The following is a 13,810-nucleotide window of genomic DNA, read 5'->3' as shown; positions in this document are numbered from 1 at the left end:
TTATCCACAACGTTTCAACGCTTCAGCGGGAAAATGTTTACTTCCTGTTATTGCTACTTACAGCTTCCCTTTTCCTCTTCTCCCAGCAGAGCATGAAGCCAAAAGCATTGCTCTGCGACGTTTGAGGTGCGCGCCTTGCCAGTCACTATGTGCAAAGATGCTCGCAAAGAGAGAGGGGCGCCGACGCGGCACTCGACACGAAATGCGACAAGCGACCGTACGAACGGTCGAACGAAACGGCCGCATCCGGTGTGGTCTAGTGGCTAGGATACCTGGCTTTCACCCAGGAGGCCCGGGTTCGATTCCCGGTACCGGAACGGAATTTTTTCCACATGAATCGTGACAGGTTTGAGCTGTCCGAGCGGCCGTTTCCCGTCCTGCTCGCAATATAGCTACTGTTTCGTGACCGTCAGCAGAATATAGACTAGGGAAGCAGACACACGACGACCATAGAAATGGTGTATGGCTTCATGCCACCTGTTTCCAGCGTAGGGCTGAGCAACTGCATCTGCCGAGGCCCGTTAGCTCAGTTGGTTAGAGCGTCGTGCTAATAACGCGAAGGTCGTGGGTTCGATCCCCCCACGGGCCACTACTCCTTTACTACTACGAAAAGGCAGCGCCGATTTCAGCTGGCGAGTGTGATGACCAGAAGATCATCACCCTGCGTGGAAGTTGACAGAGGATCCGAACCCGACTCGTCGGGAAGCGCTACAGCATTCACTCGGCAATGGCCATAATATCTTGAATACACTGGTTCTCAACCGATAAAGAGAAAATGAAAGAAAATGTCCGATTGCCGATGCGTAACAACTTTGGCCCTTGTCAGTACTTGGGCGGGTGAGCGCATGGGAACACAGGGCACTATTTGCACTTTTACTTCCTATTTTTGTTTCTCCTTTGTTTTCGGAGCTACAGCCCGATTCGGTCAGGGAGACGCCACCGTGAAATGAAGGGGGCGTGCTGTGTGTCCATCGCCTCGCCTCTCCTTAGCTCTCTCAGTCGTTTCTCGTGCTTGTCGTTTTGATAAAGGCCGATTTGAGAGCGTCAGCTCTCGCGTCAGCTGAGCAAAGTCGAGACAAGTCGAGACACACTAAGGGCTGGTAAGCAGCGAGTAAGAGGGCGAAAAAACAATAATTTAAGAGCGCGTGGCGAAAGTACTCATACGCGAAATTAAAAGCCTGCTGCGGTGGCCGGGAATCGAACCCGGATCAACTGCTTGGAAGGCAACTATGCTGACCATTACACCACCACCGCACAAGCGAGCGCCGCGCGTCCGCGCTGTGTCGGCTTCCCGCCAGTCGGCAGCGGCGGAAGGTGATCGTACCTGGCAGGCGCATTTCGAGGCAGGCTAGGGGAGCACATCCAGACGCATTCGGACAGCGTATCCGCGCACATTTCGCATCATTTGGCAAGAGTTGGGCGCCGGCGACGCAAGAGTACGCAGAGGACCGCGTTCTGGCGGCATTTTTAAGCAGTGCAGTGCAGGATTCAGCGTCTGCAGCATCTTTCCCACAGAATGCTACGGCGCTTGACGGCAGTCCCACTTTCCCTTGAGACATCTGCTCGGGAAGCAGCGTCAAGTTACCGCTGGCCCCAGCATCGGTGGTTCAGTGGTAGAATGCTCGCCTGCCACGCGGGCGGCCCGGGTTCGATTCCCGGCCGATGCATCATTTTGCTTTTCCCGCGATGATGCTGCCGCGTGGCTTGAGCGCTTGAGATGCACGATCCACAAGAATGTGTAGCTGGATTTCCCTTGAGAAGGACCGAGAACGCAGCACTCGCGGGTCCCCACTAGGACGCTCGCATCATGTTCTACAGACTAGCGTCGGCCTGGCCTCACAAGTTGCCGGGTCCGGGTGCCTCCGAGGCTCTGAACTTTAACGACAAGGAGTGCTGCCTATCGTTGCAACAGCTGCAGCAGCACCGCAATCAACTGGGCCGGCAGTGCACGTGTAGCAACAGAACACGTTATCCAGGAAGTACAGTGTCTCTACGTCTAATATTGGGTACGGCATTTACCCAGTTTGCAGGACAAGCGGTGCACCCGTGCCTCGGTAGCGCAGTAGGCAGCGCGTAAGTCTCATAATCTTAAGGTCGTGAGTTCGATCCTCACCCGGGGCATTTAATTTTCTGTGACTGATGGTGGTGCTGTTGCTAGGGCGCCAACGTATTTCTTGTTTGTTATCCACAACGTTTCAACGCTTCAGCGGGAAAATGTTTACTTCCTGTTATTGCTACTTACAGCTTCCCTTTTCCTCTTCTCCCAGCAGAGCATGAAGCCAAAAGCATTGCTCTGCGACGTTTGAGGTGCGCGCCTTGCCAGTCACTATGTGCAAAGATGCTCGCAAAGAGAGAGGGGCGCCGACGCGGCACTCGACACGAAATGCGACAAGCGACCGTACGAACGGTCGAACGAAACGGCCGCATCCGGTGTGGTCTAGTGGCTAGGATACCTGGCTTTCACCCAGGAGGCCCGGGTTCGATTCCCGGTACCGGAACGGAATTTTTTCCACACGAATCGTGACAGGTTTGAGCTGTCCGAGCGGCCGTTTCCCGTCCTGCTCGCAATATAGCTACTGTTTCGTGACCGTCAGCAGAATATAGACTAGGGAAGCAGACACACGACGACCATAGAAATGGTGTATGGCTTCATGCCACCTGTTTCCAGCGTAGGGCTGAGCAACTGCATCTGCCGAGGCCCGTTAGCTCAGTTGGTTAGAGCGTCGTGCTAATAACGCGAAGGTCGTGGGTTCGATCCCCCCACGGGCCACTACTCCTTTACTACTACGAAAAGGCAGCGCCGATTTCAGCTGGCGAGTGTGATGACCAGAAGATCATCACCCTGCGTGGAAGTTGACAGAGGATCCGAACCCGACTCGTCGGGAAGCGCTACAGCATTCACTCGGCAATGGCCATAATATCTTGAATACACTGGTTCTCAACCGATAAAGAGAAAATGAAAGAAAATGTCCGATTGCCGATGCGTAACAACTTTGGCCCTTGTCAGTACTTGGGCGGGTGAGCGCATGGGAACACAGGGCACTATTTGCACTTTTACTTCCTATTTTTGTTTCTCCTTTGTTTTCGGAGCTACAGCCCGATTCGGTCAGGGAGACGCCACCGTGAAATGAAGGGGGCGTGCTGTGTGTCCATCGCCTCGCCTCTCCTTAGCTCTCTCAGTCGTTTCTCGTGCTTGTCGTTTTGATAAAGGCCGATTTGAGAGCGCCAGCTCTCGCGTCAGCTGAGCAAAGTCGAGACAAGTCGAGACACACTAAGGGCTGGTATGCAGCGAGTAAGAGGGCGAAAAAACAATAATTTAAGAGCGCGTGGCGAAAGTACTCATACGCGAAATTAAAAGCCTGCTGCGGTGGCCGGGAATCGAACCCGGATCAACTGCTTGGAAGGCAACTATGCTGACCATTACACCACCACCGCACAAGCGAGCGCCGCGCGTCCGCGCTGTGTCGGCTTCCCGCCAGTCGGCAGCGGCGGAAGGTGATCGTACCTGGCAGGCGCATTTCGAGGCAGGCTAGGGGAGCACATCCAGACGCATTCGGACAGCGTATCCGCGCACATTTCGCATCCTTTGGCAAGAGTTGGGCGCCGGCGACGCAAGAGTACGCAGAGGACCGCGTTCTGGCGGCATTTTTAAGCAGTGCAGTGCAGGATTCAGCGTCTGCAGCATCTTTCCCACAGAATGCTACGGCGCTTGACGGCAGTCCCACTTTCCCTTGAGACATCTGCTCGGGAAGCAGCGTCAAGTTACCGCTGGCCCCAGCATCGGTGGTTCAGTGGTAGAATGCTCGCCTGCCACGCGGGCGGCCCGGGTTCGATTCCCGGCCGATGCATCATTTTGCTTTTCCCGCGATGATGCTGCCGCGTGGCTTGAGCGCTTGAGATGCACGATCCACAAGAATGTGTAGCTGGATTTCCCTTGAGAAGGACCGAGAACGCAGCACTCGCGGGTCCCCACTAGGACGCTCGCATCATGTTCTACAGACTAGCGTCGGCCTGGCCTCACAAGTTGCCGGGTCCGGGTGCCTCCGAGGCTCTGAACTTTAACGACAAGGAGTGCTGCCTATCGTTGCAACAGCTGCAGCAGCACCGCAATCAACTGGGCCGGCAGTGCACGTGTAGCAACAGAACACGTTATCCAGGAAGTACAGTGTCTCTACGTCTAATATTGGGTACGGCATTTACCCAGTTTGCAGGACAAGCGGTGCACCCGTGCCTCGGTAGCGCAGTAGGCAGCGCGTAAGTCTCATAATCTTAAGGTCGTGAGTTCGATCCTCACCCGGGGCATTTAATTTTCTGTGACTGATGGTGGTGCTGTTGCTAGGGCGCCAACGTATTTCTTGTTTGTTATCCACAACGTTTCAACGCTTCAGCGGGAAAATGTTTACTTCCTGTTATTGCTACTTACAGCTTCCCTTTTCCTCTTCTCCCAGCAGAGCATGAAGCCAGAAGCATTGCTCTGCGACGTTTGAGGTGCGCGCCTTGCCAGTCACTATGTGCAAAGATGCTCGCAAAGAGAGAGGGGCGCCGACGCGGCACTCGACACGAAATGCGACAAGCGACCGTACGAACGGTCGAACGAAACGGCCGCATCCGGTGTGGTCTAGTGGCTAGGATACCTGGCTTTCACCCAGGAGGCCCGGGTTCGATTCCCGGTACCGGAACGGAATTTTTTCCACACGAATCGTGACAGGTTTGAGCTGTCCGAGCGGCCGTTTCCCGTCCTGCTCGCAATATAGCTACTGTTTCGTGACCGTCAGCAGAATATAGACTAGGGAAGCAGACACACGACGACCATAGAAATGGTGTATGGCTTCATGCCACCTGTTTCCAGCGTAGGGCTGAGCAACTGCATCTGCCGAGGCCCGTTAGCTCAGTTGGTTAGAGCGTCGTGCTAATAACGCGAAGGTCGTGGGTTCGATCCCCCCACGGGCCACTACTCCTTTACTACCTCGAAAAGGCAGCGCCGATTTCAGCTGGCGAGTGTGATGACCAGAAGATCATCACCCTGCGTGGAAGTTGACAGAGGATCCGAACCCGACTCGTCGGGAAGCGCTACAGCATTCACTCGGCAATGGCCATAATATCTTGAATACACTGGTTCTCAACCGATAAAGAGAAAATGAAAGAAAATGTCCGATTGCCGATGCGTAACAACTTTGGCCCTTGTCAGTACTTGGGCGGGTGAGCGCATGGGAACACAGGGCACTATTTGCACTTTTACTTCCTATTTTTGTTTCTCCTTTGTTTTCGGAGCTACAGCCCGATTCGGTCAGGGAGACGCCACCGTGAAATGAAGGGGGCGTGCTGTGTGTCCATCGCCTCGCCTCTCCTTAGCTCTCTCAGTCGTTTCTCGTGCTTGTCGTTTTGATAAAGGCCGATTTGAGAGCGCCAGCTCTCGCGTCAGCTGAGCAAAGTCGAGACAAGTCGAGACACACTAAGGGCTGGTATGCAGCGAGTAAGAGGGCGAAAAAACAATAATTTAAGAGCGCGTGGCGAAAGTACTCATACGCGAAATTAAAAGCCTGCTGCGGTGGCCGGGAATCGAACCCGGATCAACTGCTTGGAAGGCAACTATGCTGACCATTACACCACCACCGCACAAGCGAGCGCCGCGCGTCCGCGCTGTGTCGGCTTCCCGCCAGTCGGCAGCGGCGGAAGGTGATCGTACCTGGCAGGCGCATTTCGAGGCAGGCTAGGGGAGCACATCCAGACGCATTCGGACAGCGTATCCGCGCACATTTCGCATCCTTTGGCAAGAGTTGGGCGCCGGCGACGCAAGAGTACGCAGAGGACCGCGTTCTGGCGGCATTTTTAAGCAGTGCAGTGCAGGATTCAGCGTCTGCAGCATCTTTCCCACAGAATGCTACGGCGCTTGACGGCAGTCCCACTTTCCCTTGAGACATCTGCTCGGGAAGCAGCGTCAAGTTACCGCTGGCCCCAGCATCGGTGGTTCAGTGGTAGAATGCTCGCCTGCCACGCGGGCGGCCCGGGTTCGATTCCCGGCCGATGCATCATTTTGCTTTTCCCGCGATGATGCTGCCGCGTGGCTTGAGCGCTTGAGATGCACGATCCACAAGAATGTGTAGCTGGATTTCCCTTGAGAAGGACCGAGAACGCAGCACTCGCGGGTCCCCACTAGGACGCTCGCATCATGTTCTACAGACTAGCGTCGGCCTGGCCTCACAAGTTACCGGGTCCGGGTGCCTCCGAGGCTCTGAACTTTAACGACAAGGAGTGCTGCCTATCGTTGCAACAGCTGCAGCAGCACCGCAATCAACTGGGCCGGCAGTGCACGTGTAGCAACAGAACACGTTATCAAGGAAGTACAGTGTCTCTACGTCTAATATTGGGTACGGCATTTACCCAGTTTGCAGGACAAGCGGTGCACCCGTGCCTCGGTAGCGCAGTAGGCAGCGCGTAAGTCTCATAATCTTAAGGTCGTGAGTTCGATCCTCACCCGGGGCATTTAATTTTCTGTGACTGATGGTGGTGCTGTTGCTAGGGCGCCAACGTATTTCTTGTTTGTTATCCACAACGTTTCAACGCTTCAGCGGGAAAATGTTTACTTCCTGTTATTGCTACTTACAGCTTCCCTTTTCCTCTTCTCCCAGCAGAGCATGAAGCCAAAAGCATTGCTCTGCGACGTTTGAGGTGCGCGCCTTGCCAGTCACTATGTGCAAAGATGCTCGCAAAGAGAGAGGGGCGCCGACGCGGCACTCGACACGAAATGCGACAAGCGACCGTACGAACGGTCGAACGAAACGGCCGCATCCGGTGTGGTCTAGTGGCTAGGATACCTGGCTTTCACCCAGGAGGCCCGGGTTCGATTCCCGGTACCGGAACGGAATTTTTTCCACACGAATCGTGACAGGTTTGAGCTGTCCGAGCGGCCGTTTCCCGTCCTGCTCGCAATATAGCTACTGTTTCGTGACCGTCAGCAGAATATAGACTAGGGAAGCAGACACACGACGACCATAGAAATGGTGTATGGCTTCATGCCACCTGTTTCCAGCGTAGGGCTGAGCAACTGCATCTGCCGAGGCCCGTTAGCTCAGTTGGTTAGAGCGTCGTGCTAATAACGCGAAGGTCGTGGGTTCGATCCCCCCACGGGCCACTACTCCTTTACTACCTCGAAAAGGCAGCGCCGATTTCAGCTGGCGAGTGTGATGACCAGAAGATCATCACCCTGCGTGGAAGTTGACAGAGGATCCGAACCCGACTCGTCGGGAAGCGCTACAGCATTCACTCGGCAATGGCCATAATATCTTGAATACACTGGTTCTCAACCGATAAAGAGAAAATGAAAGAAAATGTCCGATTGCCGATGCGTAACAACTTTGGCCCTTGTCAGTACTTGGGCGGGTGAGCGCATGGGAACACAGGGCACTATTTGCACTTTTACTTCCTATTTTTGTTTCTCCTTTGTTTTCGGAGCTACAGCCCGATTCGGTCAGGGAGACGCCACCGTGAAATGAAGGGGGCGTGCTGTGTGTCCATCGCCTCGCCTCTCCTTAGCTCTCTCAGTCGTTTCTCGTGCTTGTCGTCTTGATAAAGGCCGATTTGAGAGCGTCAGCTCTCGCGTCAGCTGAGCAAAGTCGAGACAAGTCGAGACACACTAAGGGCTGGTATGCAGCGAGTAAGAGGGCGAAAAAACAATAATTTAAGAGCGCGTGGCGAAAGTACTCATACGCGAAATTAAAAGCCTGCTGCGGTGGCCGGGAATCGAACCCGGATCAACTGCTTGGAAGGCAACTATGCTGACCATTACACCACCACCGCACAAGCGAGCGCCGCGCGTCCGCGCTGTGTCGGCTTCCCGCCAGTCGGCAGCGGCGGAAGGTGATCGTACCTGGCAGGCGCATCTCGAGGCAGGCTAGGGGAGCACATCCAGACGCATTCGGACAGCGTATCCGCGCACATTTCGCATCCTTTGGCAAGAGTTGGGCGCCGGCGACGCAAGAGTACGCAGAGGACCGCGTTCTGGCGGCATTTTTAAGCAGTGCAGTGCAGGATTCAGCGTCTGCAGCATCTTTCCCACAGAATGCTACGGCGCTTGACGGCAGTCCCACTTTCCCTTGAGACATCTGCTCGGGAAGCAGCGTCAAGTTACCGCTGGCCCCAGCATCGGTGGTTCAGTGGTAGAATGCTCGCCTGCCACGCGGGCGGCCCGGGTTCGATTCCCGGCCGATGCATCATTTTGCTTTTCCCGCGATGATGCTGCCGCGTGGCTTGAGCGCTTGAGATGCACGATCCACAAGAATGTGTAGCTGGATTTCCCTTGAGAAGGACCGAGAACGCAGCACTCGCGGGTCCCCACTAGGACGCTCGCATCATGTTCTACAGACTAGCGTCGGCCTGGCCTCACAAGTTGCCGGGTCCGGGTGCCTCCGAGGCTCTGAACTTTAACGACAAGGAGTGCTGCCTATCGTTGCAACAGCTGCAGCAGCACCGCAATCAACTGGGCCGGCAGTGCACGTGTAGCAACAGAACACGTTATCCAGGAAGTACAGTGTCTCTACGTCTAATATTGGGTACGGCATTTACCCAGTGTGCAGGACAAGCGGTGCACCCGTGCCTCGGTAGCGCAGTAGGCAGCGCGTAAGTCTCATAATCTTAAGGTCGTGAGTTCGATCCTCACCCGGGGCATTTAATTTTCTGTGACTGATGGTGGTGCTGTTGCTAGGGCGCCAACGTATTTCTTGTTTGTTATCCACAACGTTTCAACGCTTCAGCGGGAAAATGTTTACTTCCTGTTATTGCTACTTACAGCTTCCCTTTTCCTCTTCTCCCAGCAGAGCATGAAGCCAAAAGCATTGCTCTGCGACGTTTGAGGTGCGCGCCTTGCCAGTCACTATGTGCAAAGATGCTCGCAAAGAGAGAGGGGCGCCGACGCGGCACTCGACACGAAATGCGACAAGCGACCGTACGAACGGTCGAACGAAACGGCCGCATCCGGTGTGGTCTAGTGAATAGTTCCGCTTTAGACGCCGTGCAGTGTGGACGTGCCTAGTCTTCCGCTCCGCCGTAGCGTTACGTATAGTGGACTATCGTTTTTGTTTACGTGTTGTGTTGCAACTTCTGTGAGTGTTTCTCCGTCGTTGTTTCGTACCTTGTGTTACTTTCTGTCCTTATTTCAGTGTTTTTTGTGTAGCGGTTTCGACCGCATATTTTGATAATGTCGTCCCAGGTTATTCCTCGTCAGGCTACAGTTAGTTTTGCTTTTGACAAGTCAACCCGCCATGTGCAACCTAGTTCTCTTGAGATTCATGATTGGTTGGTAGATACCTTTGGTGTTCATTCGGATCAGGTGCACACTGCTTATTTTGATACCGAACTGTATGTTTTCTTTGTGAAGTTTATGGACCCACTTCAGGTGGATAAAATTCTTTCTAAATATGGTCATCAAGTTCTCTTTCGGCATCGGGATGATTCTGTAAGTACCGTGCTGCTTTCCAATGCTTCCATTACGTACACCAGTGTTCGTGTTTACAACCTTCCGCCGGAGGTGGATAATGTCTATCTTAAGGAGGGTCTACAGAAGTATGGTGATGTAAAGAGCATTCGCCTTGAACGCTGGTCAAGCCAACATCGACTGCAATGTTACAGTGGTATTCGTTCAGTCGAAATGCACGTTAAGCAGAATATTCCATCTCACCTGCAGATCGGTGGATATCGTGTCCATGTAACATATAGTGGTCAGGTTGGCACCTGTTTTTTGTGCAATGAAAGTGGTCACGTGCGTACCGACTGTCCGCGGAGGGTTTTTGTTTTAAAAAATTCTCTCGAACAGCGTCGCAAGTTAACGGTCGCTGACCTCGTTGCAGGTGGTTCTGCTCTTGGTGTAGCACAGTCCAGTGGTAGTAGCGCCCCGCCACAGGTTTTGCGCACCCCTGACACAGAATTTCCTCCTTTGCGTGCTAAATCTGATGTTGTTCCGTCTGTCCCTCAGGTGGGTGTGCCACTTTTGAATAATAAGAGGCGTCGCCCACACGATGGTAATAGTACGGATGAGGATCTCCCTGAGATGCCCCAGTCCGAGCGACCGGCATCCTCCGAGCCACTGTGTACTGTAGCTGCTCCCTGCCCTCCTGAGGTAGCGGTTCCGGTGGCGGCTGCTGGCGCCCCTCCGGCCTCCGACGCAGCTTCTCTCGAGTCGGGTCGTCGGTCGGGCCTGTTGGCGCCGTCTTCCGAACCGACTTCGATGTCACAACAAGTGGAGCCGCGACAACTTCCTGCTTCGCTGCCCCATACCTCTGCCGGAGGAGCTGCTCCGCTTCCTTCCAACTTTGGGGCCTCGGACCTTCCTGCTCACGTTTCGCCTCCGTGCAGTCCATGTTTGCCGGAAGCTAGTGCAGGTGTTGACATTTCCGTTTCGTCGGATGTTTCCCCCGCGACCCCGGATCCCGCATGTGGACCGGCGCGGGTGGTGTCGGATACAGAACTTGACCCTCCTACGTCACCGGCGGCTGAAGCTTCCTTGCCCGTCAGCCGACGCAAGTTACGCGTTCAGCCGAACGTTAATGCTGTTCGTAAAAAACCGAAACGTAAGGGATCCGCGGAACGGGGTAGCAGTCCCCCTCCCTCGGATGCCTCCGCCTCCCCTGCTATGGACTGTGACGCTGGTGCGTCGGTGTAGGTGATTTCTTTTCTCGCTTTTCTCTCTATGGTTCAAGCATACACCTTTCTTACCTTAAATGTTAACCGTATTGAGTCCGACGTTCGCATTGCCTCTTTGAGGCAGTTTATTTATGACGCCTGTGCGGACGTAGTGTTTTTGCAGGAAGTGTTATTTTCTGATCTCTCTCTACCTGGATTTCAAACTGTTTTTAATGTCGCGCCGGAATATTCAACAGGAACTGCTCTTTTCTTTCGAGAGGGCATTCCTATTACTGACATTGAATTCCTTGACTCTGGCCGTGGGATTGGTTGTCGTCTTTTTGATCTCCGCCTCGTTGTTTTGTATGCCCCCTCTGGTTCGGGTCACACTGTGGCTCGATCGCGCTTTTATAAAGAAGAGCTTATTTATCTATTGCGCCAGAGTCCTCGGAGTCTCCTGCTCGGAGGCGATTTTAATTGTGTTTTACGCCCTGAAGACCAGTCCCCCAATTTTAATTATTGCCGTGATTTACATGACTTAGTTCGTACGATGCATCTGTGTGATGTTTGGGAACACAAATATCCAACCCTGGTGAAATATACGTTTTTTACCGCGTCCTCATGCAGTAGACTCGACAGATTCTATTTATCTAATTTTTTATGTGATAAAATTCTTTCTGTCGATGTTATTCCTACTAGTTTTTCTGACCATTGTGCTTTTACTGCAACTGTAAATCTTAGTCACCAACCTGCAAAACTTTATCGTTCCCAGTGGATGTTAAATGTTTCCCACCTTGCCGACAGTGCTATGCATGATGTTATAAGTGGCGTGTGGGAGCGATGTCTTCGCTCTGTCCCGCGGTACCCCTCCTTGCTGGTTTGGTGGACTGCGTTTGCCAAGCCCAAGATTCGTCAGACTTTGATTTTTTACTGTGCTGCAAGGGCGCGTGATGTTAAGAACACGTATGAATATTACTACTCGGTCCTGCGTGAACTATATGACGCGGCGGGTACCTCTCCTCTGCGGATCCATGATGTTCGTCGTATTAAAGCCAAGCTCTTGAGCCTTAAACGACGACAGATGGATGGTCTGCGAGTTAAGTCGAAACCTCACTCTCTTGTTGAAGGTGAACTGACATCCATGTACCACCTGCTACGGCATCAGACTCGTCGTCGTCGCTCCTTCATCTCTTCTCTTACGGTGGATGATGGACGGCAGCTTATTGCACAGGAGGAAATGGTTCGTGCTCTTCACCAGTATTACACTAGTCTCTATTCTGCCGATGATTCTGGTGAGTCTCTTTCGGATGATGTCCTTGCGGATCTAACTACGACGATCGCGCCTGACGCGAACGGCGAATTTCTCCGGGAGTTCCAGGTAGATGATGTTTTCGATCTGATTGCTCGCTCTCCGTCCAGTAAATCGCCGGGTCCAGACGGCCTGCCTAAAGAATTTTACCTCCGTTTTTGGCCTCTTTTGGGTGGCATTTTTACGCAGATTTTAAACGAGATTGTCAGGGGGATGGATGTGCCTGCCGATTTTAAAGTAGGGAAAATTGTTTTAATTCCAAAGTCCTCTGGTCGTTTATCTGCTGCCAATCTTCGTCCGCTCACATTGCTGAATTTTGACTATAAGACAGCTGCTAGAGCGCTCAATAGCCGGTTGTCTTCTCTGCTTCGGGGTGTGATTGGTGAACATCAGTGTTGTTTTCATGATAGATCTATTCTGACACCAGTAGCCGACTATCGGGATGTTGTCTCGGTTGCGGCGGTTACAAACGTACATTGTGCCTTTGCCTTCCTTGATTTTTATAAGGCTTTTGATCACGTCAGTCATATGTTTTTAGATCGTGTTTTAGGTACAATAGGTTTTAACGCTTCATCACGTGGTGTTCTTGGCAATTTGTATAGGGGAATAACAGCTCGGGTGTCAGTCAATGGGCAGCTGACGCCGCCCATTGCTATCCGCTGCGGGGTGCCTCAGGGTAGTCCGCTCTCTATGTCTTTATTCGTATTGTCCCTGGAACCGCTGCTTCGGACTATTGCTCTCAAGCTTCAGGGTATGTCCCTCTCTGGTGGGAAGCTCTCTGTTAAGGCATATGCGGATGATGTCGTTGTTCTCCTCCGTCAACGTGATGATATCCCGTTGTTGAAAGGGGCAGTTGATGCATACTGTCGTGTCTCTGGAGCGCGTCTCAATCAGGGTAAATGTAAGTTCATTGATATTCGAGGATTTCGCGATGCTGATGTCCCTTGGGCCACTTTTGTCGATCGCCATACGTCCTTGGGGATTATCATTGATCGGAGTCCTCTAAAAATGGCGGCTCTCAATTGGAAATCTGTCACCGAGAAGATACAGGGGGCTCTGATGGTCCATGAGCAGCGCTCTGCTACCATTTTGCAAAAAGTCAGAATTTTAGACACCTATGTTCTATGTAAAGCTTATTATGTTGCTCAGCTGTTCCCACTTCCCATGATGGTGGCGAAAAGGTTGCGCCAATTGTCTAGCAGGTTTATATGGAAGGGCCATCTATTCAAGTTACGTTACGACGTTATGACGAAACCGCGTATCTCCGGAGGCTTGGGCCTCTCTGACATTACTCGCAAGGCGTCTGCTTTGTACGTCCGCCGAACGACTCTAATTATTACGCAAGAAGTGACTTCAATTACATCCAGGCTTTTTACTGTTGTGCGTCCGGCGAGCCTTGCTCCACCTGTCGATGTCGGACGCCTAAATTTTAAGTTGAAACATATTCGGGAATTTTACATTGCGGTGAGTTATCTCGGTGACGTCTTCTTGCGGCGACCGGTGCCAACGACCAAGGGCTTGATTGCACGCTGGGAGGGGCTGGCCGGTCCCAATCCAATAGAACTGGCGTCTCCATCTGTGTCCTGGAGGAACGTCTGGAAGAATGTTAGTCTGCCGATCCACTCTATGGCCGTGGCGTCCACGTGGTATAGGGTAATAAATAATTTGGTTCCCACCAATGTACGACTGCACCGTATTGGTCTTTCTGACACGGACACCTGTACTCGGTGTGGTCTCCTGGATACCCTTGAACATCGATTCACCTGCTGTGGGCACCTTGCTAATTGGCGTTGGCTCAGGAAACAACTTGCTTTTGTCACTAGGTCTGCTGAAGCCGCTTATACTATTGACATCATCGTCCGGCCCGATTCTTCCTTTTTTCCACGA

General features: G+C 52.9%; 20 non-coding genes across 20 annotated transcripts; 16 read left to right on the top strand and 4 right to left on the bottom strand.

Annotated features, from left to right (window-relative positions):
* Window positions 1-245: 245 nt before the first annotated feature.
* On the top strand, window positions 246-317 carry Trnae-uuc. Its single transcript has one exon. It is a non-coding gene; the product is annotated as a tRNA-Glu (tRNA).
* A 198-nt stretch (window positions 318-515) lies between these two features.
* Window positions 516-589, top strand: Trnai-aau. Its single transcript has one exon. It is a non-coding gene; the product is annotated as a tRNA-Ile (tRNA).
* A 593-nt stretch (window positions 590-1,182) lies between these two features.
* Trnag-ucc lies at window positions 1,183-1,254 on the bottom strand. The gene has a single exon. It is a non-coding gene; the product is annotated as a tRNA-Gly (tRNA).
* A 342-nt stretch (window positions 1,255-1,596) lies between these two features.
* Window positions 1,597-1,667, top strand: Trnag-gcc. Its single transcript has one exon. It is a non-coding gene; the product is annotated as a tRNA-Gly (tRNA).
* A 381-nt stretch (window positions 1,668-2,048) lies between these two features.
* Window positions 2,049-2,121, top strand: Trnam-cau. The gene has a single exon. It is a non-coding gene; the product is annotated as a tRNA-Met (tRNA).
* A 305-nt stretch (window positions 2,122-2,426) lies between these two features.
* Window positions 2,427-2,498, top strand: Trnae-uuc. Its single transcript has one exon. It is a non-coding gene; the product is annotated as a tRNA-Glu (tRNA).
* A 198-nt stretch (window positions 2,499-2,696) lies between these two features.
* Window positions 2,697-2,770, top strand: Trnai-aau. The gene has a single exon. It is a non-coding gene; the product is annotated as a tRNA-Ile (tRNA).
* A 593-nt stretch (window positions 2,771-3,363) lies between these two features.
* On the bottom strand, window positions 3,364-3,435 carry Trnag-ucc. Its single transcript has one exon. It is a non-coding gene; the product is annotated as a tRNA-Gly (tRNA).
* A 342-nt stretch (window positions 3,436-3,777) lies between these two features.
* Window positions 3,778-3,848, top strand: Trnag-gcc. Its single transcript has one exon. It is a non-coding gene; the product is annotated as a tRNA-Gly (tRNA).
* Window positions 3,849-4,229: 381 nt separating this feature from the next.
* Trnam-cau lies at window positions 4,230-4,302 on the top strand. Its single transcript has one exon. It is a non-coding gene; the product is annotated as a tRNA-Met (tRNA).
* A 305-nt stretch (window positions 4,303-4,607) lies between these two features.
* Trnae-uuc lies at window positions 4,608-4,679 on the top strand. Its single transcript has one exon. It is a non-coding gene; the product is annotated as a tRNA-Glu (tRNA).
* Window positions 4,680-4,877: 198 nt separating this feature from the next.
* Trnai-aau lies at window positions 4,878-4,951 on the top strand. The gene has a single exon. It is a non-coding gene; the product is annotated as a tRNA-Ile (tRNA).
* A 593-nt stretch (window positions 4,952-5,544) lies between these two features.
* Trnag-ucc lies at window positions 5,545-5,616 on the bottom strand. Its single transcript has one exon. It is a non-coding gene; the product is annotated as a tRNA-Gly (tRNA).
* A 342-nt stretch (window positions 5,617-5,958) lies between these two features.
* On the top strand, window positions 5,959-6,029 carry Trnag-gcc. The gene has a single exon. It is a non-coding gene; the product is annotated as a tRNA-Gly (tRNA).
* A 381-nt stretch (window positions 6,030-6,410) lies between these two features.
* On the top strand, window positions 6,411-6,483 carry Trnam-cau. Its single transcript has one exon. It is a non-coding gene; the product is annotated as a tRNA-Met (tRNA).
* Window positions 6,484-6,788: 305 nt separating this feature from the next.
* Trnae-uuc lies at window positions 6,789-6,860 on the top strand. The gene has a single exon. It is a non-coding gene; the product is annotated as a tRNA-Glu (tRNA).
* Window positions 6,861-7,058: 198 nt separating this feature from the next.
* On the top strand, window positions 7,059-7,132 carry Trnai-aau. Its single transcript has one exon. It is a non-coding gene; the product is annotated as a tRNA-Ile (tRNA).
* Window positions 7,133-7,725: 593 nt separating this feature from the next.
* Window positions 7,726-7,797, bottom strand: Trnag-ucc. Its single transcript has one exon. It is a non-coding gene; the product is annotated as a tRNA-Gly (tRNA).
* Window positions 7,798-8,139: 342 nt separating this feature from the next.
* Window positions 8,140-8,210, top strand: Trnag-gcc. The gene has a single exon. It is a non-coding gene; the product is annotated as a tRNA-Gly (tRNA).
* A 381-nt stretch (window positions 8,211-8,591) lies between these two features.
* On the top strand, window positions 8,592-8,664 carry Trnam-cau. Its single transcript has one exon. It is a non-coding gene; the product is annotated as a tRNA-Met (tRNA).
* Window positions 8,665-13,810: the final 5,146 nt, after the last annotated feature.

The sequence above is a fragment of the Schistocerca piceifrons genome, chromosome 2 (genome assembly GCF_021461385.2).
Source record: "Schistocerca piceifrons isolate TAMUIC-IGC-003096 chromosome 2, iqSchPice1.1, whole genome shotgun sequence".
NCBI lineage: Eukaryota > Metazoa > Arthropoda > Insecta > Orthoptera > Acrididae > Schistocerca > Schistocerca piceifrons.
Note: the sequence above shows the minus strand (reverse complement) of the source record. Positions and strands in the feature narration are given on the sequence as shown.